General features: G+C 46.8%; 1 protein-coding gene across 1 annotated transcript in view; it reads left to right on the top strand.

The window, feature by feature from the left end:
• The window catches only part of SUCLG2 (succinate-CoA ligase GDP-forming subunit beta), a 475,764-nt gene that overhangs the window by 447,893 nt on the left and 1,627 nt on the right, over positions 1-26,244 (top strand). The gene's annotated exons all lie outside the window — the stretch shown is intronic.

Raw genomic sequence — 26,244 nt, 5'->3', positions numbered from 1 at the left:
GGCTTCCAGTGTTGGGTGCATATCTCTGCAGTGAGCGGCTTCCAGTGTTGGGAGTTATCTCTGCAGTGTGCGGCTTCCAGTGTTGGGAGTTATCTCTGCATAATGCATACCTCCCAACATTGGAATGCTGCAATATGGGACTCCTAGTGCGGCATAGCCGCATTCGCGGCCGAGAATGTGGCATGGCTTCGTCAGTATTCTGCAAATGTTTTCATCACTCGGGGGGCATGCCCAGAGCTCTCTGAGCTGCACATGTATATTCACCGCTGTTCTGCTAAACAGGGCAGCGAGTGACAGGAGCCTCCCAACTAACCCACACCACCACTGCAGGACACTGCGGCCCGCAGGTGGGTCTGTCCCAAAAAAACGTGACTGTCCCGCAAAAATCGGGACAGGTATGATAATGGCTAAACCAGCAAATTAATTATGGGCAGTACGGACGGTGTATTGGTTAGCATTACTGCCTCACAGCACTGAGGTCATGGGTTCAATTCCCACCATGGCCCTAACTGTGTGGAGTTTATATAGTCTCCCCGTGCTTGCGTGGGTTTCCTCCGGGTACTCCGGTTTCCTCCCACAATCCAAAAATATATAGGTAGGTTAATTGGCTCCCAACAAAATTAACCCTAGCGTGAATGTGTCTGTGTGTACATGTGATAGGGAATATAGATTGTAAGCTCCACTGGGGCAGGGACTGATGTGAATGGCCAAATATTCTCTGTAAAGCGCTGCGGAATATGTGTGTGCTATATAAATAACTGGTAATAAATAATAATAAATAATTTCCAGCTCAGCCATTATGACTGTAAATCATCTAACGTTTGCACTATATGCCCACTTAGATGATTAAGTGCATGGTGATTATCATATTAGTATTACAGGTTGAGTATCCCATATCCAAATATTCCGAAATACGGAATATTCCGAAATACGGACTTTTTTGAGTGAGCGTGAGATAGTGAAACCTTTGTTTTTTGATGGTTCAATGTACACAAACTTTGTTTAATACACAAAGTTATTAAAAATATTGTATTAAATGACCTTCAGGCTGTGTGTATAAGGTGTAGATGAAACATAAATGAATTGTGTGAATGTAGACACACTATGTTTAATGCACAAAGTTATAAAAAAGATTGGCTAAAATTGACTTCAGGCTGTGTGTATAAGGTGTATATGAAACATAAATGCATTCTGTGATTAGACTTAGGTCCCATCACCATGATATCTCATTATGGTATGCAATTATTCCAAAATACGGAAAAATCCGATATCCAAAATACCTCTGGTCCCAAGCATTTTGGATAAGGGATACTCAACCTGTACAAACAAACAAAAATATTTGTAAAAATGATGGTCTCCCTAATATGATATAAAGTGTTATCTATGAAGGCTATGAATCACCAGTAACGTAGGGGCAGATGTATTATGCTTGGAGAAGTGATAAAGCAGTGATAAGTGGAAGGTGATAACGCACCAGCCAATCATTACAGGTTTAAAAAATGACAGTTAGGAGTTGATTGGCTTGGTGCGTTATCACCTTGCACTTATCACTTCTTTATCACTTCTCCAGGCTTAATACATCTACCCCATAGAAGCATAGAATGTGACGGCAGATAAGAACCGCTTCGCCCATCTATTATATTGTTACCTCAAACCTTTTTGATCCTTAGTCATTTGTAAGGCTATTCATATTCCTATCCCAAGCATGTTTAAAATGCTCTACTGTCTAATGGTGGGTACACACTGATAGATATATCTGCCGATCAATTGATCGGCAGATATATCTATGGACGGATCGGGCAGTGTGTTGAGCATACTCACTGCCCGATCCGTCGGGGACTGACGTCATGAACTGGGCGGGCGTGCCCAGTTCAGCTGTCAATCACCGCCGGCTGCCGCAGCATGTGTACGGGCGGTCGGCCGACCGCCCGTACACACACAGCGACGCACCAATATATTGGTAGATATATTGGCCATCGGCTGTGCTGCAGGGCCGACGCGATATGTCTGTGAACGACGGAGTTCAGACATATCGGCCATACACACTGGCCGACGGACCTGCGATATATCCACCGTTCAAGGGAACGGCCGATATATCGGCCAGTGTGTACCCACCTTTAGACTCTGCCACCGCTGACGGGAGGCTAATCAGCCCCATAATACGGCTGTAGTCAAACAGGTTAGCTGACTGTATGTGGCTAGCTGTCTGTGGCTCGTCCTGTGCACAGGGCTGCAGCATGTGACTCTGCGTTACGGGGGAGGTCACCGCCCTCAATGCCGTCACTGTACCGGATGGCCGTCGGTGGGTGGACCTGGTGAGAGTGGATTATTTTAATAAATACATGTTACTCAGTGCCGTCTCTTCGTATGGGCTCAGTGGGCTCTTGCCCAAGGGCCCCAGGAGTCTAAGGGCCCTAGGCTGATAGCTGAGGGTCCCCTCTTTCCAGGGGTACCAGATTTTTGAAAATCGGCCCTGGGGAATCGGAGATATCTGACTTTGAAGCAATGGTCCCCATCCAAGACTGTTAATTTCTCTTTCCAGCCAGATATCTCTGGTTCTGTCTGACTTAGAGTTTTTTTGAGAGCATTCTCCAAAAGATGGGACTCCCCCCTTTCAATGGACACTGGCAGCTTGTCTCTACTATGCCCAGAACCGGAGATATAAGCCTTCAAGAAGCTGGACCCTGCTCCAGCTCCACACATCTGGTTTGCAGTTTTATATGTTTGCCGGTGGATTGCTCTGGGTCCTGAACTCTGATCTCCAAGTCCCCAGAACCTCTTGAAAGGTGGGACTCTCTAGTTTTTTATCGCATTCAAAGCTAAGAAATCTATCTCCAGGAAATGGAGATATCTGCAATCAACCAAGCTGCTCTCCCACCGGAAAATTATGAATATCAAGTCCACTCCTCTATCCACCCCTCTACTGCATATTACACATCCCCTACAACCCTGGAAGTTATGTACCGGGGGCCCCTTCATTCATCCCAATACCTCTTCTACTGTTTAGTGTTCTCCCTCCCGCCCCATCTTACACTATCTGTGCAGTAAAGGAGTAATTAGCAGAAATTACTGATCCAGGTCCTACATACTGAGTGGCAGATAGAACACCCCCTACCGCACATGGGTCATCAAAGCTGCTGCTGATAGCACCCCCCACCCCTACCGCTGGAGGATGGGTAGGGGGCCCAGTGCATTGCTGTGCTCAGGGGCCTACACTGCTAAGATGGCCCTGATGTTACTGCAACATACAAGATTGCACCTGTAAAATGTGCTTCTAATTGAGCCTCCCCCCTGGTGTTTACAGTATAGCAAACCATTGAATATACTACTCCTTCAAGGAACAAATAATAAGTTCCTTGTTTATCACATTTTCCTGTAGGAAGCTTAGGCTGACTGGCTCTATGGTGAATTAAATAATCTTTGTCCTCATTCAGTGAATTACAAATGTCTTGATGAAGAAAATTTTAATCAGTCAAATCTGCCTCGATTTAGTGGGATTTTATGAGCAAATCTTTGTTGCCAACTGTATAATAATTACAGGCTGCCGGATCAGGAGCTGAGGGAGGGATTACTGGCCTCTTTGAACATGGTAACTTTCTAATTGCGTATATTTACTCAACTAATCAAGAGGATGACCACCGGCTGAGAGGGGGGATTATTAGGTTTTGTTATAGGAAGCATGGAATATAAATCAGCGATCAGACAGGTTTATAGGGCGTGTGGAGTGCCTTTGTGCAGTATGTTTTATTGCTTATTTTGCTGTGTGAAGGCGTAATCTCCCAGCCTTATGGCAACGGTAAAGACATTGAAAACATGTGGAATGTAGTAAATCATGTTTGCCAATGTATCATTCTTACTACGTTCATTTTTGTTACTATCTAATATTTTGTTGCTTTGGATGATTGGAATATTCTATTACTTGTACATGGGAAAAATAACTTGAATGTCCATGAAAAATACACCTAAATAAAATTATGCAAAACACACTATGCAGTATGCATGAAAAGGGGTGCAAATAAAAACAAACGTCAGTATCCAGAAGACCATAGGAAAAAAGCAGTTAGAATCTTAGTGGTTGCTCATGGCAACATCACCTTTTTTTTCTTTTGCACCAGTATTTATTAATGTCCCCATTCCATACTTAACTAATCTCCAAGCATGTGTGGGAGAGCTCCAGATCTCATGGAGTTCTCCCAGACTCTTGGCTGAGTAGACCCACCCAGATACCTCCCACCCACCCACCCAGATACCGCCCACTTTACTGGTCAAATGGGCAGGGCAGAGCTTTGATCATATTCGCAGCAAAATGCAGCATTTGTTCCCAGCCCCCTCAAGGCATGAAATGTGGAATTGCAAACTGAGGGTGACTATGTTGTTGCTACTCCCCCTGCACTTGGGAGATCTTGAAGGAGGTCTACAAAGTAGGCACGTATGCCCAACCAGTGGCTTGACATTTTTATACATTGCTAAATTGTTTCCATTTAATAAGGAGCTGCAGTATGGGGTATATTCAACTCAAGTCGGATCCATTCCGACGTGAATTTGTCAGAATGGATCCGACAGGATCTATTCAATGACCATCTCAATCCGACCTTAAAAAAAGTCGGATTGAGAGGAAGGTACTGAGAGGGAGAGAGCAGCGGGGAGACGGGGGAGAGCAGCGGCGTTCCGGAGGATGGGGCACTGCCACCAGACCTCACAGCAGCGTCCTCCCGGCTCCAGCAAGCGGGACCTCGCTGGGTGGACTCTGCCGTGAGCAGCGGCGGTGCCCCATCCTCCGGCTACGCCGCTGTAGCCGCTGCTCTCCCCCTCTCAGCACCTTCATCTCTATCTGACTTTTTTAAAAGTCAGATTGAGATGGTCGGAAATGGGGCCAAAACCTGTCGGATTTGGCCCCGTTTCCGGCAGAAGCACGCGTATCGGCAGCTATTCCGCCGATCCTCATGCTTTCCGACAAGTCGAATTCCCCGACTTGTCGGATAAAAAAGCCGGGGATTGAATAGGTCGGAACTCCTTCCGACCTGAAAAAGTCAAAAACTGACGTTTTTCTGACAAGACGGCAGTTTCGACTTCGATTGAATATACCCCTATATGTAAAGCTTGGTACACACTATGCAATTCTCGGGTCGAGCTGACAGATAATGTGTCGTTGGCCCGATAATTGTGTGTACTCTGCACCAGGGCTCAGCGGTCAGTGCAGAACTTGTCTGGTCGTCACCTGATATAGGGATATATGCAATTGCTGGCGAATCGCGGTAATTTTTCGCCCGTTTTTTAATTCGACACAATTCGACCGTCGAATTCCGGCAGGTGGGTGCCGGAATTCAACATATTCAATAAAAAACGGATAGTCCCGCTGTCGAAAAACGGCCGATTTGACGGATTTTGATTAGATTTTTAAAAATGTTAAAGAAACGGGAAAAAACTGTAAAAAACCCGGAAAAAAAATTGCGTGGGGTCCCCCCTCCTAAGCATAACCAGCCTCGGGCTCTTCGAGCCGGTCTTGGTTCTTAAAATCCGGGGGAAAAACTGACGGGATCCCCCGTATTTTTAAAACCAGCACCGGGCTCTGCGCCTGGTGCTGGTGCAAAAAATACGGGGGACAAAAAGAGTAGGTGTCCCCCGTATTGTTTACACCAGCATTGGGCTCCACTAGCTGGGTAGATAATGCCACAGCCGGGGGTCACTTTTATACAGCGCCCTGTGGCCGTGGCATTAAATACGCAACTAGTTACCCCTGGCCGGGGTACCCTGGAGGAGTGGGGACCCCTTCAATCAAGGGGTCCCCCCCTCCAGCCACCCAAGGGCCAGGGGTGAAGCCCGAGGCTGTCCCCCCCATCCAAGGGCTGCGGATGGGGGGCTGATAGCCTTTTGAAAAATGAAAGAATATTGTTTTTTCCAGTAGTACTACAAGTCCCAGCAAGCCTCCCCCAAAAGCTGGTACTTGGAGAACCACAAGTACCAGCATGCAGGAGAAAAACGGGCCCGCTGGTACCTGTAGTTCTACTGGAAAAAAAATACCCAAATAAAAACAGGAGACACACACCGTGAAGTAAAACTTTATTTCACACCTGCCAACACACACATACTTACCTATGTTGACCCGCCGACTGGCACGTCTCCAATGTCGCCGACGATCCGGGGTACCTGTGAATAAAATTATACTCACCTGATCCAGTGTCCTGATTATAATCCACGTACTTGGTAAAAAAAAAAAAACATAGAACACACAAGCAGCTTCTGCTGATTAAAGTGATATGCAGCATGCCTATATTCTCTGTGTGTAACTGCGGCTCTATCTGCATCCGATCGCCACGTTACATATTATTTTGTATGCAAACACGGCCGCAGTCACACACAGGATATAGGAATGCCGCATATCATTTTAATCAGCAGAAGCTGCATTTGGCTCCTAATAGATGACTGTGCCTCTAAGACACATTTTTGCAGAAAAACACAAAAAAGACACTCGGCACTACCGAGTCACACGGCACAACTTGTGACGCGACTTGTAGCGCGCGGAACAAACATGTAAGAGGACACATCTGTATTACAGGACTGTAAACTGAAAAGATAGTTTTCCAATTCTGGCAAGTAAATCCGTCACTTTTGGAGATGACGGATAAAGGCTGGCACATGTGTTATTGGATATCGAGGCAGTTTAATAACAGACAAAACTTTGTCATTCTTTCATTGTTTTATCAGGTGCTCATTCACTAAAGCGTCTCAGTGTTTTCCTGCAGCATAATGGACAATGGGCCTAATTCAGATCTGAATGCTGGGCTGCGTTTTTTGCAGTCCTGCGTTCAGATAGTCGCCGTCTACAGTGGGAGTGTATTTTCTCCGCGCAAGTGTGCAATCGCATGTGTAGCTGAACTGCTAAAACCCAGTGTGTGCAGTGTCTGCGCAGCCAAGGACTTACTCTTCCAGTGAGATGGAATCAGGCAGATCGGGGCCGGAGCTGACGTCAGACACCCTCCATGAAAACGCTTGAGCCCGCCTACGTTTTTCCGGACACTACCAGTAAACAGTCAGTTACCACCAACACACAAACAGCCTCCTCCTCTCAATCACCTTGCGAACTGATTTTTCGCACCATCCCATCGCTGACCAGCGATGCCCACCGTTGTTGTCCGACGCGCTTATGCATTGCGCAGTTAGGATCTGATCGCCCGCTGTGCAAAAACGCACAGCAGCGATCAGATCTGAATTACCCCCTATGCTGTGCATATATTGCACAGATTTGTGAATAGAGCATAATGTACAAGAGAAACACTCCCAATACTTTACATCTGGATAAAAAATAATTCTAATATGACAGTTAGCCATAGGGAATCAGGGCATAACTTGGCCACAATACAGACAACTATATTTACCAAGCAAGCTTTATGCGCAATGTAAATATAAAGTGTGAAACTCCCTAGATCATGCACCATTGTGACTGCAGGGTCTGCCCAGCACACATTAAGGCGGCCACCTGCTTGAAGCTCTTAGGAAACGCCGCCGCAGCCAGAATACACACCTAAGTGTACGGAGAGACACAAAACATCAAAGCCCAGCCTCCTACCACTTAGAGCTAGTTATCTCCAAGACTATTGCTCATGAGATTCCATGCCCACATCATGCCATTGCCATGTCTTTCCATGCCCACATTATGCCATGGCTACACCTTTGCAAGCCCACATTATGCCATGGTAGAGTTTTGCCACACTGACACTATGCCATAGTACAACCTCAATACATACAACGCTCCATGAACCCACCTTTCCTCTTCCACGTTGTGTCAGGCACACATCTTATGATAGAAGGAGTATATATACTTCATATAAAAGTTGGAAATATTGGACTGTTGAGATTGGCTTTAGAATGGAACCTTTGCTTAAATAAATCTTTTAAGTGATCATGACTAATTGTGCAGGTAAATGTGTTGTACCAGCAAAGTCAACCTATATATTGGGTCAGGCAGCTGTCAGCACTAAGTGGCGCTCTTAAAACATCTTTATTGTTTACTGACTTTAAACAATTGTAAAATTGGATTATATTCTGGGAAACATAAAGGTTTTATAAGTAATCAATACGATTTATTAGTAACCGCTACCTCATATACTGTGTATATTGGTCATAAACTGTCTTAGTGATATCACTGGTTTTAAGTGTACTGTAAATGGTACTGATATTGGGATGGCAGTTTTGCCAGATATTGATACTCTGCATTAATATTATGCAATATATTATGTACTGTGGTGCAATTTGTGTACTATGCTGTAGCACATAGCCATACAATAGCAGTGTGACATTAGCTGTCAATTATATAATGTGATCAAAGATGTGATAATACCTAAATTACCTAAATAAGTAGTAAGCTGGTGTTTTAATCAGAGTCCCAAATGATGAACGTTCATGTATATAGACTGTTCCTATGTGTACAGTAGGAATACCCTGGGTTTGTATCACAAGTTTTTCCCGCTGGCATAGTCTCTGATCAGTCAGTGGCTTACATCAGGCTAAAGCGTGGCTCTACTAGTTTTGTAGGACTACAAGACCCAGCACACCTTGGTCATTATCAGCTGGCAGGGCATGCCAGGAATTTTATTTTCAGAAACACCTGTAGAGCTTTTCTCAATATAAGGCAATTTATATTATAGAGTAGTTGTGTCTTAAGAACAGGATCTTGTGAGAACCATTAAACTCCAGAATTTGGATGACGTTGGTGTTACAGATTCCAAAAAGTAATATAAAACTTAAAAATTTGAATGAAATTATTACACCATGTAGAAGGGTCTTTAAATGTAAATAATGCAGGTATTATACAGATGTGTCCACATGCAACTATCCACAATAATTGCACCAAATAGCACACCAAGGGGTAAATGTATTATAATGGCACGGATCGTGCCGCTATAACACTTCCTGCTTGGCCTCATTACCGATGTGAAGCAGGGCGGGACATCGACAAGATGTATAAAGATTTTGTCTGCCGAAGCGGGGGAGCAGAAGCTCCCCCCTCCAGCGATGTCCCGCTGAGCCTGATGTCTCCCTGCCCGGCCGGCTCCACTGCGTATGTGCGGGATCTCGTTACTCACGCAAGATCCCGTGTCCAGTCCGGAGCCAGTGCCCGCCACAGCCAGGGAAAGCTCTGTCCCTGCTGTGGTGTATGGGCATCGGCAGCTGCAGGTGTAATAAATGGGGAAGAAGTGGTATCGGTGCACATAATGTGCTCTGATACTGCTTCTCCCCCATAACGACCAGTCATACATTTACCCCTAGTACTTCGCGGCGTACAGTAGCAAGTTTTTGTTTTTTTTTAAATATGCATTTTAATGTGCTATACTGATCTAAGTACAGTACTTTGTACATTATGGGCCATATCCAACTGGGCGTGAAATTTCCACTGCATAAAAAATTTGCAGCCCCTGCGCCCGATTTTGGATTACTGCGGCTATGCACACTCCCGATACTTGCGGTATCCAATTTAGAAAAAAAAAATGTACACAGGGTTTTCTGTTTTGAAAACCCTATTTTGTAAAAGTAAAAATAACCTGCTCCGGACGCTACGCCACATCTGTGCCCGGGTGCTGCATCCTCCGACCGCTGGACCGGCCCCTGCACTCCCCTGCATGAAGAAAGAAGCCGGCCAGAGAAGGTAAGTGTAGTGTAGTGTTGTGCAGGGTAGCGGTGGTAATGTAGTGTGTGAGGGGAGGGGGTGCAGTGTGAGAGGAGGTAGTGTAGTGTGCGGGGAAATGGGCGCAGGGGTAGTACATACCTGTCCTGTGCCTGCTCTGTCCCTGGAAACTGTCTGTGAAAGAAGAGCCGGAGGAGGAGGCAGCACTACAGAAGGTGAGTAATTGGATTAATTAAGATCATTTGAAACTTCCAATTGCTTAGTCATGGGGGGGGGGGGGGGGCGATGCTGCAGCCGTTGCAGAGCAGTTCCTGTCCATTTTTCCCAAAAGCGTTGATTATAGGAAAAAATGTGCTCTGGTGCTGCAAGAACAATAATCCCCCGCCACTCTAAGAAAAACCTGCATCAAATTGAACAGCAAAAACCTTGCGCCCAATTGAATATGTTCCTATTAGCGATTTATGGTCTAATTCAGCATGGGTTGTAGTTGTGCAAAAAAATCGCACAGCTACAATCATTTAAACTGACATGCGGGGGGGCGCACCAACCTCACCCCCCCCCCCCCCCCCCCCCGAGCGCTTAGATGCCCCGTCACCGCCCCCCACCTGGACTTAGACTAAAATTCAGGGAAAAGTACTTAAAATGGGTAACAAGGCAGAAGACAGAGGTCCTACAGTATACTGTAGATGCAAAATTCTGGAAAAAAAATACAGCACAGCTCCCTACCCATGGTGGAGCGTGTAAGTCGCGCCAGGTGCCTCACGCCATACTGTAGGGCACAAAACACATAACTATATGAGGGGATGTAGTTATGTGACCGGCAGTCAGGAGACCGCCAGTCATATGACCTCCCCCTATATCCCCCCCTCACAATCCCGGCGATCGAGCTGCCGACCGACAGCGACTATTCCCGATTATTGTCCAGGACAGCCATAAAGTGGGAATAGAACGGTCGCCACTGAGTCCGCAGCGTGGCGAGCATTGCGAACCCGCAAGGGGCTTGTTTCACTCCCCCCCCCCCCCTTCCCCCCAGCATTCTGCGGCCGGGATCTCTGCGTCGGGATGCTGACCGCCGGGATCCCTGACGCCGGTAACCCGATACACACCCCTATATGAGGACACATCTGTATAGTCCCATAGAATTCCTTTGAAGAGATGCAGAATTCTGTTTCATCTCTTATATAATAGCCCTATTCTGTGACCTTGTGATTCATTTGCTAACGCTGGGCGGAGTCACAACAGTGGGCGGAGTTATTCAAATGAGTCACAGAGATCTGGCCAAATCTACAGGAGACTAGGAGCAGAAGCAGATAGCATGGACATTGGGCATGTCACAGACAGGGCTGCATACCTCCCAGCTTTCTGCAGGAGCTTTCTCCAGGCAGAAGGAGGGAAACACACTCGGCGAAAAGGGGGCGTGGCTTCACGGGAGGGTCCCCGTTTTCGGCAGTGAGGGGGCATGCCCAGCGCTCTGTGAGCTGCTGGCATGCCCCCAGGGGCTGATTATGAGTCCGGGGGGCCCAGGGCACTTGAGACAGGGGAGCCCTATCTCATTGCTGTGCCTGCTGGGGGTTGGGGGCGTGGCCTAATCGCGGACCGCGCGGCCACGCCCCCTTATGCAAATTCCGATTTTTGTTTTTATTTTTTTAATGAGATTTTGGCCCCTCAGCTAGGGCTAAATCCAGAGGAGGTGGTCGCTCCACCCTACACACCCGCACAGGGAGAAGAAAGCAGGGAGACTGCTGCCTCCCTGCAACACCACAGACCTGCCAATATGCAGCAGCGTGTGCTGACTGTAGCACAATGCTGCCACTGTTGCTGGCAGGACGGGGGGGGGAGCTTCTGAGCTGGGACAGAGCTACTCCAGCCGGGGGGGCCTCTAAAACTGTGGGGCCAACGGTACGTATCCCCCGCCCCCCCCCCCTTAATCCGGCTCTGCTGCTGGAACCCCCCCATTAATCCGTACCCCCTGATGCCCCCTCTCCCTCTGTCTCCACTATTCACCGCTGCTCTGCTAAGCAGAACAGCGAGTACAGGAGCTTTCCAACTGCCCCCCCCCCCACCGCAGGACACTGCGACCCGCGGGTGGGACAGCGGGACAGACCCCAAAAAATGGGACTGTCCCGCGAAAATCGGGACATTTGGGAGGTATGGGGGTGTGTGAGGGGTATGTCATACAGACAGACGGGCACCGGCTCACTGTGTGCTTGACCCCCCACATCGGCATACTCAGCAGGGTCTCTCTGGTGCGGAGGAGCGTCACTTTCTGACACACTCCACGCTTCTTAGCTGCAGTTTAGTGAGGCACCTGCCGCTGTGCAGGTTCCATACTGCCTCTGTTATCTCCAGCCCCGGCAACCCCACCGCTAGCTGCAGCGCTGCCACCCGCAGTGGAGTGCGCCCAGCTCATTCACACACTTTAGCTGGCGGGTAGCGCTGCAGAAATCCGAGCTGCTTGCAGGCTCTGACCCACTCCTCCCTCCAGCCGCAGCGTCTCCTGGGAGCTAACCAGTCACTCCCAGTCTCCCCTTACCACAGTGCCCGGCAGCCGCGAGGTCCGCGCCACGTGCATGCTATGACCCCCTCCTCCCTCCAGCCGCAGCATCTCCTGGGGGCTAACCAGTCATTTCCAGTCTCACCTTACCACAGTGCCCGGCAGCTGCGCGAGGTCTGCGGTGTGTGACTGAGGAGGGGGGGGAGGGATGCGGACTGGCAGAGAAAGCAGGACTCCAGCCTGAGAGAGTCAGCCATGCCAAGTCTCCAGCAGCAGCAGATCCCAACAGGTTGGAATGGAACAGCAGCAGCCAGCAGCAGTGACTCCGGTAAGACACATCTGTCTGTCACCACTGTTTTGTCCCTAATACCAATCTCTCCCATGCCCTGTGTTCTGTCATGTCCCTGGCCTTGCCCTGCCACCCTTATTCTGGCCCTTTCACCCTTATCCTGGCCCTGTCACCCTTATGCTGGCCCTGTTACCCCTATCCTGGCCCTGTCACCCCTGTGCTTGCCCTGTGAACCCTATACTGGCCCCGTCACCCCTGTCCTGGTCCTGCCGCCCCTACCCTGGCCCTGTCACCCCTATCCTGTCCCTATCATTTCTGTCCTGGCCCCGTCACCCCTGTCCTGGCCCCGTCACCCCTGTCCTGGCCCCGTCACCCCTGTCCTGGCCCCGTCACCCCTATCCTGGCACCGTCACCCCTGTCCTGGCCCCGTCAAACCCTGTACTGACCCTGTCACCCCTGTCCTGGCCCTGTTACTGCATACCCTCCAACTACCTTTTATGGCATGTACAGTACCCGCAGCGCCTCCAGACCTCTCCCCAATGCACCACACCTCCGCACCTTCCCCTCCACCACATGCGGCACTCCACCCCTCCCCCACATGCTGTGCCTCCAGACCCCCTACACCACCCGTGGCTCCCACTCCTCCACCCCTTCACCACCCACAGCACCTCCAGGCCCCTTCCACCATTCACCCCCCTTATACGTCTCCCCCCACACCTGCCCCCCTCCACCCGCAGCATCTGCAGACACCCTCCTCCATCAGCGGTCCCCCCCTCACCCACCCCTCCCCCACCAATGGCACCCCTGCACCTGCCCCTCCACCACCTGCAGCACCTCCGGACCTCCTTTCCCATCCGCCGCAACACCCGTACCTGCCCCTACCCTACCCATGGTGCCTGCGGTCCCCTACCCAACCCCCGGCACACCCGTCCCTTCCCATCCCACAGCACCTCCGGAACCCTTCACCCATCCACAACATCCCCACACCTGCCCCTCTCCCACCCGTGGCACCCCTGCCCCTCCCCCACCTGCGGTGCCTCCGGACCCCTCCCCCATCTGCATCCCCCACTCCTCTGCCCCTCCCCCACGCGCAGCACCTCCCGAACCTTCCCCATCCGGGCCCCACCCCCACTTCTGCCTCCCCTCCACCCGCAGCATCTACAGACACCATCCGCAGTCCCCCCCGCACCCGCTACATTCTGTACATCGTGCCCTGCAGGTGCTGTTCACGCCGTCGCAAGGGGCTGCGCCTCCTTCACCATCGCACGCCCTTTCATTGTGCAATATTTAACCACTAACAAAGGAATGCAGGTAATACTCCATATAATACAAATATTAAACCCCAGAAAGGCATGCAAGGGTTAAGGGGGCGTAGCCCCTTGCGACGGTGTGAAGAGCGCCCGTAGGGCGCGATGAAGCACCTAGTTTATTTATAGTTTGCTATTATCTGTTTTCTATAGTTAAAGCTTTTTACTGTTTTATTGTTACATTTTCGCCACATCTTGGAGCTACAGTTATTGTCTGTGTAGCTTTTCTACTCTTGCACTCGGTGTATTGTCTTTTTCCACTGCACAGCAATACAAGGAGGTAGCTGTGTTCTCATTAGATTGCGAGCAGCGTTTCACGCAGGGTCTGCGGTAGAGTGAATGAAACTGGTGATATCGCCAGGCGGGGATCGACTGCTGTTCAAGACATTTGTAGACACACCGAATAAAAGAGAAACATCATTTTTGTAGCATTGATTACAGGTAGGCGACTCTTTAAAATTATAGATCACACAAACATGTTTGTCCCCAGCTTCCCTTTAAAAATGCATTGTACAAGCACCACGGACAGCGACATTTCCCCCTGCATCGACTGTGTTTCCACGGCGGAATGCAAATCTCTGTTACAGGTCTACCTTATTTATAGTCTCGTTAATCTTGGGCTGACTCTCAGGCGCTGTGCTTTTATAAGGCACCAACATCTGTACATCCTGACATGATATTAACATGTCAAGGTATTCTGTAGCATCTGTCAATGGGAAAATGAGCTTACTTGATTTAACTACTAATTAAGTGACTTTAAATAGCCATGTAGCAGCCCAGCTATGTCACAAGTGTTAAAGTCATTATTCTTACTGTGTTCTCATATAGTACATCTTGTGTATGTGTGTGTCTGTGTAATGAATTAACCTGAGCTCTGAACTGTGTACAGCTCTCTAACACCACCCAGTGGCCAAAGGTTATTGTTAAAGAATTTTACAATGAATCCTGTTCACGCTGTCCATGAGTCATTCACCTTTTCATGTAGGTCCGTTAGCATTGCCTCTGGGTTTTCCTCTACAGTACTTATTATTTTATGCAGGTGGATGAGAAAAATAAACAAATTCTTTTTATTCTGCGCCTTTCCAATTGTATTTTGTCTAGTTTAGTGCAAAACCAATTTTTAAAGCAGTGATTTAGTTTATTGAGTGGCATCCCGCTTCGTTATAATGAGATGTTATTTCAGTCTCTGAGAAAATCCATGGATACATTTTAGTGTATTGTACCCCATACACAGCTGCACCATGATTACCAGCTCCCCAGAATGACATTTTAGCTTCCTTTATAATACATTAAAATGGAACATCCTTCTGCTTCCATCTCCAGCAGCAGCGTCAGGAATCAAAGTTATAAAATATTAAATTGGCATTAATTGCAGCCTCCATACAGGCTAAGAGCAGACAAGGGAGAATGAAAAAGAGCAGCATGTACATTCCTCTTCTTCCCAGACTTCTGGCTTTTACAAATGCTACTGAGAGTAATAAAAAACCAGACAGGTATGAATAAATAGCAGGTTTGAGCTGTTAGTTGTTTATGGAATGGCGGTGATGAGTACAGCTTAATAGGTACAGATCAGCTTGAGTAACTTATGATGGCATTGAACCTTTCAAAGACTTATGTACGTATTAATTGTTGAAGTATTCATGATGGGTGTAGTATGGTATGCCGGTGGCCGGGCTCCCGGTGGCCAGCATACCGGTGCCGGGATCCCGACCGCCAGCATACTGACAGCTGGGCGAGCGCAAATGAGCTCCTTGTGGGCTTGCTGCGCTCGCCAGGCTGCGGACACGGTGGCACGCTACGCTATTTATTCTTCCTTCAGGGGGGTTGTGGACCCCCAAGAGGGAGAAAAGGTGTTGCCGGGTGTCGGGATTCCGGTGTTGGTATACTGAGCGCCAGGATCCCAACAGCCGGCATACTGAAGACCACCCTTCATGACAGCACCCAGGACCATTCAGTCTTTTGTGTTGTGGTGGTTGGAAGCGGATAGTGGAGGAGGCAAGAGTAGAGTTCAGGAAGCAGGAAGCATCAGGGCACTGATAGAGAAACAGAGGTGTATGAAGACTAACATTGAAGAAACTGGAGAATGCAGAAAAGAGGAGAGTGGATTGTGAGGCCAGTAAGGAAAGAGGAGAGTTGCATACTTGGGAAAGAGTGCAGAATAAAGAAGAAGAATTGGCAAACAATAATTCAGTAACTTGTAAGTACAGATGTATCCTCATACATTGTGGCTTCACTTGTGCCAAACAGTCTCTCTCAGCGCACCAAGTCCTGGCCAATTGAGCCACAGTAAACATCTTTTTCGCTGAAAATGTGCATCTTGTTTGCATTAATAAGACAACTGGAATTGACGGAGCTACAATGCTAGCTGATCAATGTGATGTGCAACATTTGTACATCTGTGTGAGAATGGGTTTCAATCTGTATACTACTGTAAGTTCTATGATGAAGCAACCGCGGCTTTTTCTCATGCCAAGTCCCATTGTGCTTCATCTGCGACTTTGTACGTATTTAAAATTAGTTGTATAGCCAAAATCACAGCCCAGCGTCTGTAGTACACTGTGAATGGTGTTTTGCTGCATCTGCGATGCAAATAAGACCCACAATTTAAAGAAAAAGACACGCTAAAAGTCTACTAGCTTCTCAGTTACACAAGGTGTCTCGTACCATATGGTGTATTAAGGCTAGGTGTATGAGAACACATCTGTGAATATAAAAAAAAAAAGTTGTAGGGGAGGATAAACTGTGTTGTGTTTTCAGAATGGCTGTGGTAAATCAGAAGTTGCTCACTACATGTTGCTAAACAATGGCATTCTTAAGTGAACTGGGTGGGTAAGAAGAACAGAGATAAAAATTGGATGGCGGAAGCGGTATAGAGACCCAGAACTGGATGGGGAAGAGGATAGGAGACAGGAATTGCATGGCGGAAGCTTTATAGAGACCCAGAGCTGGATCGGGAAGAGGAAGAGAGACAAGGATTGGATGGCAGGAGCGGTATAGAGACCAGAACTAGATGGGGAAGATGAATAAAGACAAGAATTGCATGGCGGAAGCGGTATAGAGACCCAGAACTGGATGGGAAAGAGGATAGGAGACAAGGATTGGATGGCGGAAGCGGTATCGAGACCCCGAACTGGATAGGAAAGAGGATAGGAGACAAGGATTGGATGACGGAAGCTGTATAGAGACCCCAAACTGGATAGGGAAGAGGATAAGTGACAAGGATTGGATGGAGGAAGCGGTATAGAGAGCCCGAACTGGATAGGGAAGAGGATAGGAGACAAGGATTGGATGGCAGAAGCAGTATAGAGACCAGAACTGTATGGGGAAGAGGAATAGAGAAGGATTGGATGACAGGTGCGGTATAGAGACCAGAACTGTATGGGGAAGAGGCATAGAGACAATAATTGGATTGCAGAATTGGTATAAAGACCAGTACTGTATGGGGAAGAGGAATAGAGATAAGGATGGGATGACCGAAGTGGTATAGAGCTGGATGGGGAAGCAGAACAGAATCCAGAACTGGATGGGGAAGCAGGTAGGAGACAAGAACTGGATAGAGGAGTGAAATAGAGACCAGAAATGGATGTGGAAATGAGTAAGAGATTAGATCTGGATAGGGAAGTGGGACAGAAATTTGGTTGGGGAAACTGGTAAGAGGCCACAAATGGAAAGGTATAAGGGTAAGAATCTAGAAATGTATGGAAAATTGAAACAGGGATCATATATGCAAGTAGAACTAAAAACTGAATGTACTGTTCCAGAACTGGATGTGATAGTGGGTAAGAGACAAGAACTGTATGGGGAAGTGGGATAGAGGCCAGAACTGGATGGGTAAGCGTGTAAGAAACCAGACCTGGATGTAGTGGCAGTATAGAGAAAATAACTAGATTGGGAAGCAGGATAGGAACAATAACTAGATGGAGCTGGATAAAAACAAGAACTGGATGGGGAAGTAGAATAGAGACCAGAACTGGAAGAGAGAGAAGATTAGGAAGGGGGTAAAATAAAAAGGACAAATAAATCTAAAAGAAGATTGTAGACATATGGGAATAAAAGGCAATGACATGGTGGGTTTACTATATAGAGATAAATGAATAAAGGGTATGTAGGATAGCGGGAGGCTACAGTGACAGAGTATAGATTGCCTACATAATAGGTTTAAGAACTGGTTGACATTGTACATAAATATGGTTGGAGAGAATTGGAATTAGGAAAAGAAAGTTTGAAAGTGCTGGGTGATAGGGTAGGTGCAGGTCTGAGAGTAATGAGGGCTGGGGAGCAGCGGCAGGTCTGAGAGAGTGGGGCGAGAGATATGGGGCAGGTGTGAGAATTCTGGAAGAAAGAGAAAGGTACTGTTGAGAGTGCTGGGATAAAGGAAAGGGCAGGTTTGAGAGCTCTGTTAGAGATTGAAGAGTTGGTTTAACATGCTGGGGGAGAAAGGCACATATGAGAGTGTAATATAAGAGAAACTGAAAGTTTTGGTGGAAAAGGGAAGAGTGAGTGTAAGAGTGCTGTGGTAGAAGGAAATACAGGTATGTGTTTGCTGAGCAGAGGGATGGGTGTGTCTGAGTGATGTGTAAGAAGGAAGAACGGGTTTGAGATTGTTAGGAGAAAGGGAAAAGCGAGTTTGAGGGTTCTGAGGCTGATGAGAGGGTAGTAGTGAGAGTGCTGTGGGAAAGGGAAGGTCAGGTTTGACAGACAGTGCTGGAGAGAGAGCTAAGGGTGTGTGAAGTACAGGCGGTGAGTGCTGCTTGAGAGGGAATAGCAGGGTAGGAGGCTACGGTGCATTAGAGGGAAGGGCAGGGAGGAGGGTACTGTGCTTGAGTGGGAAGGGCAGGGAAGACCGGAACTGTGCTTGAGTGGAAAGGGCAGGTAGGATGGTGCTTTAGAGGGAAGGGAAGGGAGGAGGGTACTGTGCTTGAGTGGGAAGGGCAGGGAGGAGCTGAGCCGGCCATATGCGTAGGCATACTAGGCAGTGCCTAGGACATTTGGAATATCTAGGGGCACAAGCAGCTTCTGCTGATTAAAATGATATGCAGCATGCTTATATTCTATGTGTGACTGTAGCTCTATCTGCATACAAAATGCATTACTAATGAACGGCATATCTTTAAGGGACATTATGTGTATAAAGGTATTAATATTGTTTGTCATATGTGTAAGGGGCATTACTGTGTGATATGTGTATAAAGGCATTACTAATGTGTGGCATTATGTGTATAAGGTGTACTACTTTGTGGCGTAATGTATAGAAAGGGCACTACTGTGTGGTCTAATGTGAAAAAAGAGCAATATGGTGTGGTGTAATGTGAATAAGGGGCACTACTGTGAGGAGTAACGTGGTACTACTGAGTGATGTAACGTGAATAAGAGACACTATTGCATGATATAGTGTGAATAAAGTTGCAGTACTGTGTGGCATAAATTCAACTGGGGGTATTATTGTGTGGCCATGCCCCTTCCCAGCATGAACACGCCCCATTTTGGGCTGCGCACCAAATGTGCACACTGTTCCTATTTAAAATGTAGAGGGTAGGAGCACCAAAATGAGGACTGCTATGGGTGAGAGGTGATAGTGCCGGGAAAGGGGTACAGGGTCAGAGGCGGAACTAGTGTCTGTGCTAGGGGGCACCAGCCAAAATCTTGCCTAGGGCATCATGATAGGGCTGGCTCTGGAGGAGGTTACTGTGCTTGAGTGGAAAGGGCAGGGAGGATGGTGTGGTGCTTTAAAGGGAAGGGGAGGGAGGAGGGTACGGTGCTTTAGAGGGAAGGGCAGGGAGGGGAGGGCTCAGGGCAGAGTGAAGAAGACAGATGTTAAAATAGAGCTGAATTAGCACAATGCAGGAGAGAAAGGCAAAGTAAAAGTAAAGGATAGTGGGAAACATTAGCAATAAAACATATGGATGCACTTATGAGAGCTCCAGCATGTACAGTGAAGACCTGTGCAATGCTCTAGTGTACATGGGTGTTTTCTGTCCTGGGTTTTCACCAGCGTGCAGATGCAGATCAGCTCACAATTATACTACACGTACACTGTACGAATCCATCTCTCATCTAAATGCGGCTGCTGCCGCTCTCGCTAAATGCCTGCAAAGCTAATTAACACATAGAATGCCCAGATTACACTATTTGGTCGTTTAGAGAATGTGTGTGTGCAGTTTACACTGTAATTATGAAGTGTGCTGTAAATTATCATTATTTTTAAACAAATTACACCAGCGCCGACACACAGCAGTGCGAAGGGCAGATATATAGCTCTCTAGCTCCAAGCAATGTGTTTATTACATCCTAAATGCTACTGCAAACTCTCCATTTGAAATGCTGTTTCTTATTCGGTGCAGATCTGCAGAACAGTACATACTGTAGGAAATGATAATGTGACGCGGCTTCTTCTCACTTACATGGCCTAGGTTTTTGTTTGCTGTTTGACGGCATTATCATTAGATATTACAATTTGTACTCCTCAGTTGTGTAGGGGATTGTCCATTAAATTAAGTGCCAACATTAAAATGTCAAGTTAATGTTTTATTCTTTGTATGCATTTTGTAAAAGTGTGGCGGTTCACTGTGTCTCTGCAAGAACCTTGCCCATCAGTCAGGTCTCTCTTGGCTTTACCTCTTGCTGTATTCATTGAAGTGGTCTATCGCAGACATTTTATGTTACAGACCTGCGGTTCTCAGACACTAACCACCTGGGAACCTTCTGGCAGCCAATTTGCATTATTTGTAAACCCATGATTTGCTAAGCGCCTTGAGTCCTGTTTGAGAAAGAGCGCTATATAAATAAATTTATTATTATTATTATTAATAATAATAAACAAAACTTTTGTAGTGAATATAAATACTATTACATAAAGGGGGGGTATCCAATTAGATCTGACCCGTTTTTGGCCGGTGAAAATGGGCGGATATCGCGATTAATGATCACGGTATCTAATTAGGGTCAGAAAATGGTCCCACGATCGCGCGAAAACACATAGGATCCGGGTTGAGTTCCCGATCCCATATGTTATCCCTGATCCGGGAGCCGTTTATTGTGGATTATGCTTCAGGTGGAAAATCTGCGATACATGCCGACATCGGGGAGGCAAGAATAGAATAAATTGTATGTATTGTAACACGGGCACTGATACTCGCAGGCAGGTATTCCGGTTACAACACAGCATCTTTACTGGTAGCAGACATTGGGGGTAATTCAGATCGCAGCAGCAAATTTGTTAGCAGTTGGGCAAAACCATGTGCACTGCAGGTGGGGCAGATGTAACATGTGCAGAGAGAGTTAGATTTGGGTGGGTTATTTTGTTTCTGTGCAGGGTAAATACTGGCTGCTTTATTTTTACACTGCAATTTAGATTTCAGTTTGAACATACCCCACCCAAATCTAACTCTCTCTGCACATGTTATATCTGCCCCTCCTGCAGAGCACATGGGGGGTCATTCCGACCCGATCGCACGCTGCAGTTTTTCGCAGCAGTGCAATCAGGTCTGAACTGCGCATGAGCCATGACCGCAATGCACAGGCGTGTCACTCCCTGGCGACGAGCGACACAACTAACGAAGAAAGCGATCATACCCGCGACCGCAAGAAGATTGACAGGAAGAGGCCAGCCAAAGGCGTCAACTGACTGTTTTCAGGGAGTGTCCGTTCTGAACACAGGCGTGCACAGCCGTTTCAAGGGAGGGATCCCTGACGTCAGCTCCATCCTGGATGATCGCAGCGGGTAAGTCCTGAGCTGTGCAGAAACTGCACAAACTTTGGTTTGTGCAGCTCTCTGCACAAGCGAGCGCAGCCCTGCACAGCGATTTCCCCCTCCCCTGTAGGCGGTGACTACCTGATCGCAGCAGTGCTAAAAGTAGCCTGCTAGCAATCAGGTCGGAAGGAGGGCCTTGGTTTTGCCCAGCTGCTAACAAATTTGCTGCTGCGATCAACTCTGAATTAGGCCCATTGTGCAAAGTATATTCAGGCTTGGGCCTGGACACACAGGCACAAACAGAAAATAAAAACACAAACATAAAAAGTCCTAGCACTTCTTGTGCTCCATCATCCGTCCTCTGTAATGGCTTGCAGCCACACACATGCCATGCTCTCTGGCACAGCCAATGTACATAGTCCATGGCGCTGCAAACTGATCTCTGCTCACTGGCCCTAATAGGCATCAGCGCAATGCACTGTGGGTGTTTGGGAGTTTTAAACACCTCTCCTGCACCTGACTTCCTGCTGTCTCTGGGTAAGCTGGAAAAATCCGGACCTCTGTTTCTCCAGCTGCAGCTGTGCAACTCAAAATGTCCGGAATTATAAATCTCCACTGCAGGTGCAGAATGAGCAGGTCTTGTTTTCCGCTATCTTAAAGGGAGCTGATCCCACAGAAATGTGGGTAATTGTGGTGAGACACAAGCACTCTCACCACAGTATATACTGTATTTCTAACATATATATAGAAAAAAAAATTACAAAACTATACTCCACCTAGGCTTTCTTTGTATTTTTTTAAAGCTATGGTATGTTTGTACGGAATAGACACTTTAATTTTTTTCACATCTTTATTACTTTAATCCTCTAGAACCCACCTGACAGCACTGAGGTCCTGTGTTCAATTCCCACCATGGCCCTAAAGATGTAGATTTTGTACATTCTCCCCATGTTTGTTTGGGTTTCCTCTCGCAATCCAAACGTACATTGAGAGATTTAAACAGTTCATTGGCTTTCAATTTTAAAAGTCTACCAAAACTTTTAACTTCCTCCACTTACTCAGAATTAACCCCTTACTGTTGGAATACATTACTTTTCACCTGCAAGTCTGCATCTCCATAGTTTTTTAAATTAAACATCATCACATGTCACCCTGCTGCTCCACCATTGCTGCGGAATGGCCGGTCTCGTGCACCTGTTACAACACTCTCTTGCTTTGTTCTTCAGCATGTCTCTTTGTCTAAACGTTTCCAGCGCCTGGCCTAGCACCCTTATGTTGTATATTCATGGATTCGCTGCATACACCTCATTCTGCAACATTCCTCCCTCCTTAAACTCGATTCAGCTTTTTAAAATGCAATTAACATTCTCCTTTCCCGTGTGTAGGTTGCATGTTCCACCGTTGATATGCGTGTGATCAGTGTCACTGATTAAATTAGCAGTTCAACATTTGATCCCAAAATTAGCTGTTAAGTGCCATTTCTTTTTAATCTGCAAAAATGGGCTAACACTGGGACTTCCATTTAATTGTCATAATGTGATTTGTCAGCAGATCAGGGCACACCCTGTTTACCAGTACAAAAATAGACTATATTAAGGGCATATAAATCTCCCCAAACTGAAAGTTACTGATATACAATATGAATGTATTATAAATAGGAACTGTAATCCTATTGTTTTATAATCACTCAGTGTTTATGTAATCTAAATATGAAGAAGTGACTGTATAAAGTATTTTTGTTGCAGGACTTTGCCTACTGTTGGTGCTAGCAACCTGGCATGCAGTGCTCACCATGATATCCGGAGTCTAGGTCGATGGCCATTAGGTCAACGCGGCCATTAGGTCGACATGAAAAAGGTTGACATGAAAAAGGTCGACATGAGTTTTTTACAATTTTTTTTTTTACTTTTTCATACTTTGCGATCCACATAGACTACGATTGGAAACGGTAACCTGTGCCGAGCGAAGCGAGGCACCTTGCCCGCAGCATGGTGAGCGAAGCAAGCCATGCAGGGGGACGCAGTGCACTAATTGGGGTTCCCGGTCACTTGACGGAGAAAACGACACAAAAAAACATGAAAAACTTATGTCGACCTTTTTTCATGTTGACCTAATGACCGTGTCGACCTACCCACTGTCGACCAATGGGTGTCGACCTAATGGGTGTCGACCTTGAGTCCCAAACCAGCTCACTATATAGTTACATAGTTAGTGAGGTTGAAAAGAGGCAAAATGCCCATCGGGTTCAGCCTGCATTCTGTGTTAAGCAGTGCACCTGCTGAAGTAATGGTTTAGTACCAATTGACATCTGTGATTCTTACCACTCCCATGAACTCCATGTTCCAGCATGGAGTTCCAAATCTTTATTGCCCTTACCGTGAAGAACCCTTTCCTACGTTGCGTACGGAATTTTCTCTTCTCTAGCCTCAGTGAGTGCCCACGCATCCTATACAGAGTTCTTTTAATAAACAAATCCCCTGCCAATTCCTTGTAGTGACCCTTTACATATTTGAAGATATTAATAAAGTCTCCTCTTAGACGCCTCTTTTCTAGTGTATACATATTTAACCTAGCAAGCCTTTCCTCGTACTCCAGTGTCTCTAACTCTTTAATCAATTTAGTAGCGCGTCTTTGAACTGTTTCTAGCTCCCCTATATCTTTTTTAGAATATGGTGCCCAAAATTGAACACAATATTCCAGGTGGGGAAGCACCAAAGATTTGTACAACGGCAGGATTACATCCTCGTCCCTCGTCTCAATGCCCCGTTTTATGCACGCAAGCACTTTAGTTGCCTTCTATGCTGCATTTTGACATTGTGCACTGTTGTTAAGCCTATTATCTATGAGCACCCCCAAATCTTTTTCCACCACAGTTACCCCTAGATTAGGGTGATCTTCAGTATGCCGGCGGTCGGGCTCCCGGCGACCAGCATACAGGCGCCGGGAGCCCGACAGCCGGCATACCGACACTTATTCTCCCTCGTGGGGGTCAAAGACCCCCCTGGAGGGAGAATAAAATAGTGTGGCGCGCGTAGCGCGCCACCGTGCCCGTGGCGAGCGCAGCGAGCCCGCAAGGGGCTCATTTGCGCTCGCCACGCTGTCGGTAAGCCGGCGGCCGGCCTCCCGGCGCCGGTATGCTGGTCGCCGGGAGGCCGGCCGCCGGCAGATCGTAGTGAACCCCTAGATTACGATACTTCTCATATACTGGTATGTAGTATTCAAAACCTGCACCGTTAAAAAGCAGCTCAAGTAAAATTATATAAACAGCGTAAAAAGATAGGAGTGCTTTGTGTCGTGAGTGCAACATGAACTGTAGCAATAACATATGAACATAAACTGCATTAAATAACAAAACAACTTAAAGCAAAATATAAACAAAACAAATCGGTAGCTGATTGCAACAATGTCTACACCTTTTTGAGAAAGCCTAATCACTGTTGCAAAAGAGTTTAAACATTGAGTGTTTTTTGCATTTTTTTTTCACCCCTATCCAATTACCTTGTGCAAAAAACATCTGTTTTTTGCTCGAAAATATATAGGGTCCGCAAAAAGCTGCAGACCTATGTTTTTTCACGGCTCTTATTGCGGAAAAAATAGTCACTTATCAGGGCATTCATAACCAATCCCCAATAAACGCCAGCTATCGGAGGTAATAGGATAGCCCCCCCTGAACGAATTATCCATGGTAAATTACCGCAGCTAATTGGATACCCCCCAATGTGTAATCAGCAACCTGACTTTTTTGTTGTCAATTTATTTTTCAATTGTTTTGATATCTGTTGCAGTTTTTGTTCATGTTATTGCTAAAGTTCATGTTACAGTACACATAGCAATTTTATCTTTTTATGGGGAGAAACTAGGGGATTCTGTACTGGAAAAAGATTTAGATGTTCACATAGATAACAAACTTAACAATAGTACCCAAAATAGGAATGCAGCAAAAAAGGCAAACAAGGTGTTAGCATGCATTAAGCGGGGAATTGATGTAAGGGATGATAGTGTTACACTCCCATTATATAATTCACTAGTGAGGCCACATCTCGATTACTGTGCACAATTATGGGCACCCTACTATAAAAAGGATATCCTATAACTGGAAAAGGTTCAGAGACGGGCGACCAGATTGATTAAGGGGATGGAGACGCTAGATTATGAGGAAAGGCTTGCTAGGCTAGGCATGTTTACACTGGAAAAAAAGAGATTAAGAGGGGACATGATTAACATTCACAAATATTTAGGATCAATACAAAGAGCTAGCGGCGGATTTGTTTTTGGTAAGATCATGAAAAAGGACACGCGGACACCCGCTTAGGTTAGAGAGGAGATTTCGCACACCGAGACAGAAAGGTTTCTTCCACAGTAAGGACAATACGTATTTTACTTTTAAGAATGGGCTGGATAAATTCCTAATGGATAACGATATACAGGGTTGTGGTGGGTAATCATGTACTATAGTAATTTTTTACGGCTAAACATTCACCACAGTTGAAATTAGTCGTGAAATATTTAAGTGTAGGAGATCACTAAAAGGTTGAACTCGATGGACAAATTGTCTTTTTTCAACCTTAGAAACTATGGGGGTCATTCCGACCTGATCGCACGCTGCTATTTTTCGCAGCACAGCGAGCAGGTCACTACTGCTCATGCGTATGCAATGCGCAGGTGCGTCGTACGGGTACAAAGCGGATCGTTGCTGTGCAGTGAATTTAACGAAGAATCCATTCACACAGCCAATCGCAAGATTGACAGGAAGAAGGCGTTTGTGGGTGGCAACTGACCGTTTTCTGGGAGCGCCGTGGAAAACACAGGTGTGTCCAGGCGTTTGCAGGGCGGGTGTCTGAC

Source organism: Pseudophryne corroboree, chromosome 9 (assembly GCF_028390025.1).
Source record: "Pseudophryne corroboree isolate aPseCor3 chromosome 9, aPseCor3.hap2, whole genome shotgun sequence".
NCBI classification, from domain to species: Eukaryota; Metazoa; Chordata; class Amphibia; order Anura; family Myobatrachidae; genus Pseudophryne; species Pseudophryne corroboree.
This window is presented reverse-complemented; position numbering and strand designations above follow the sequence as displayed.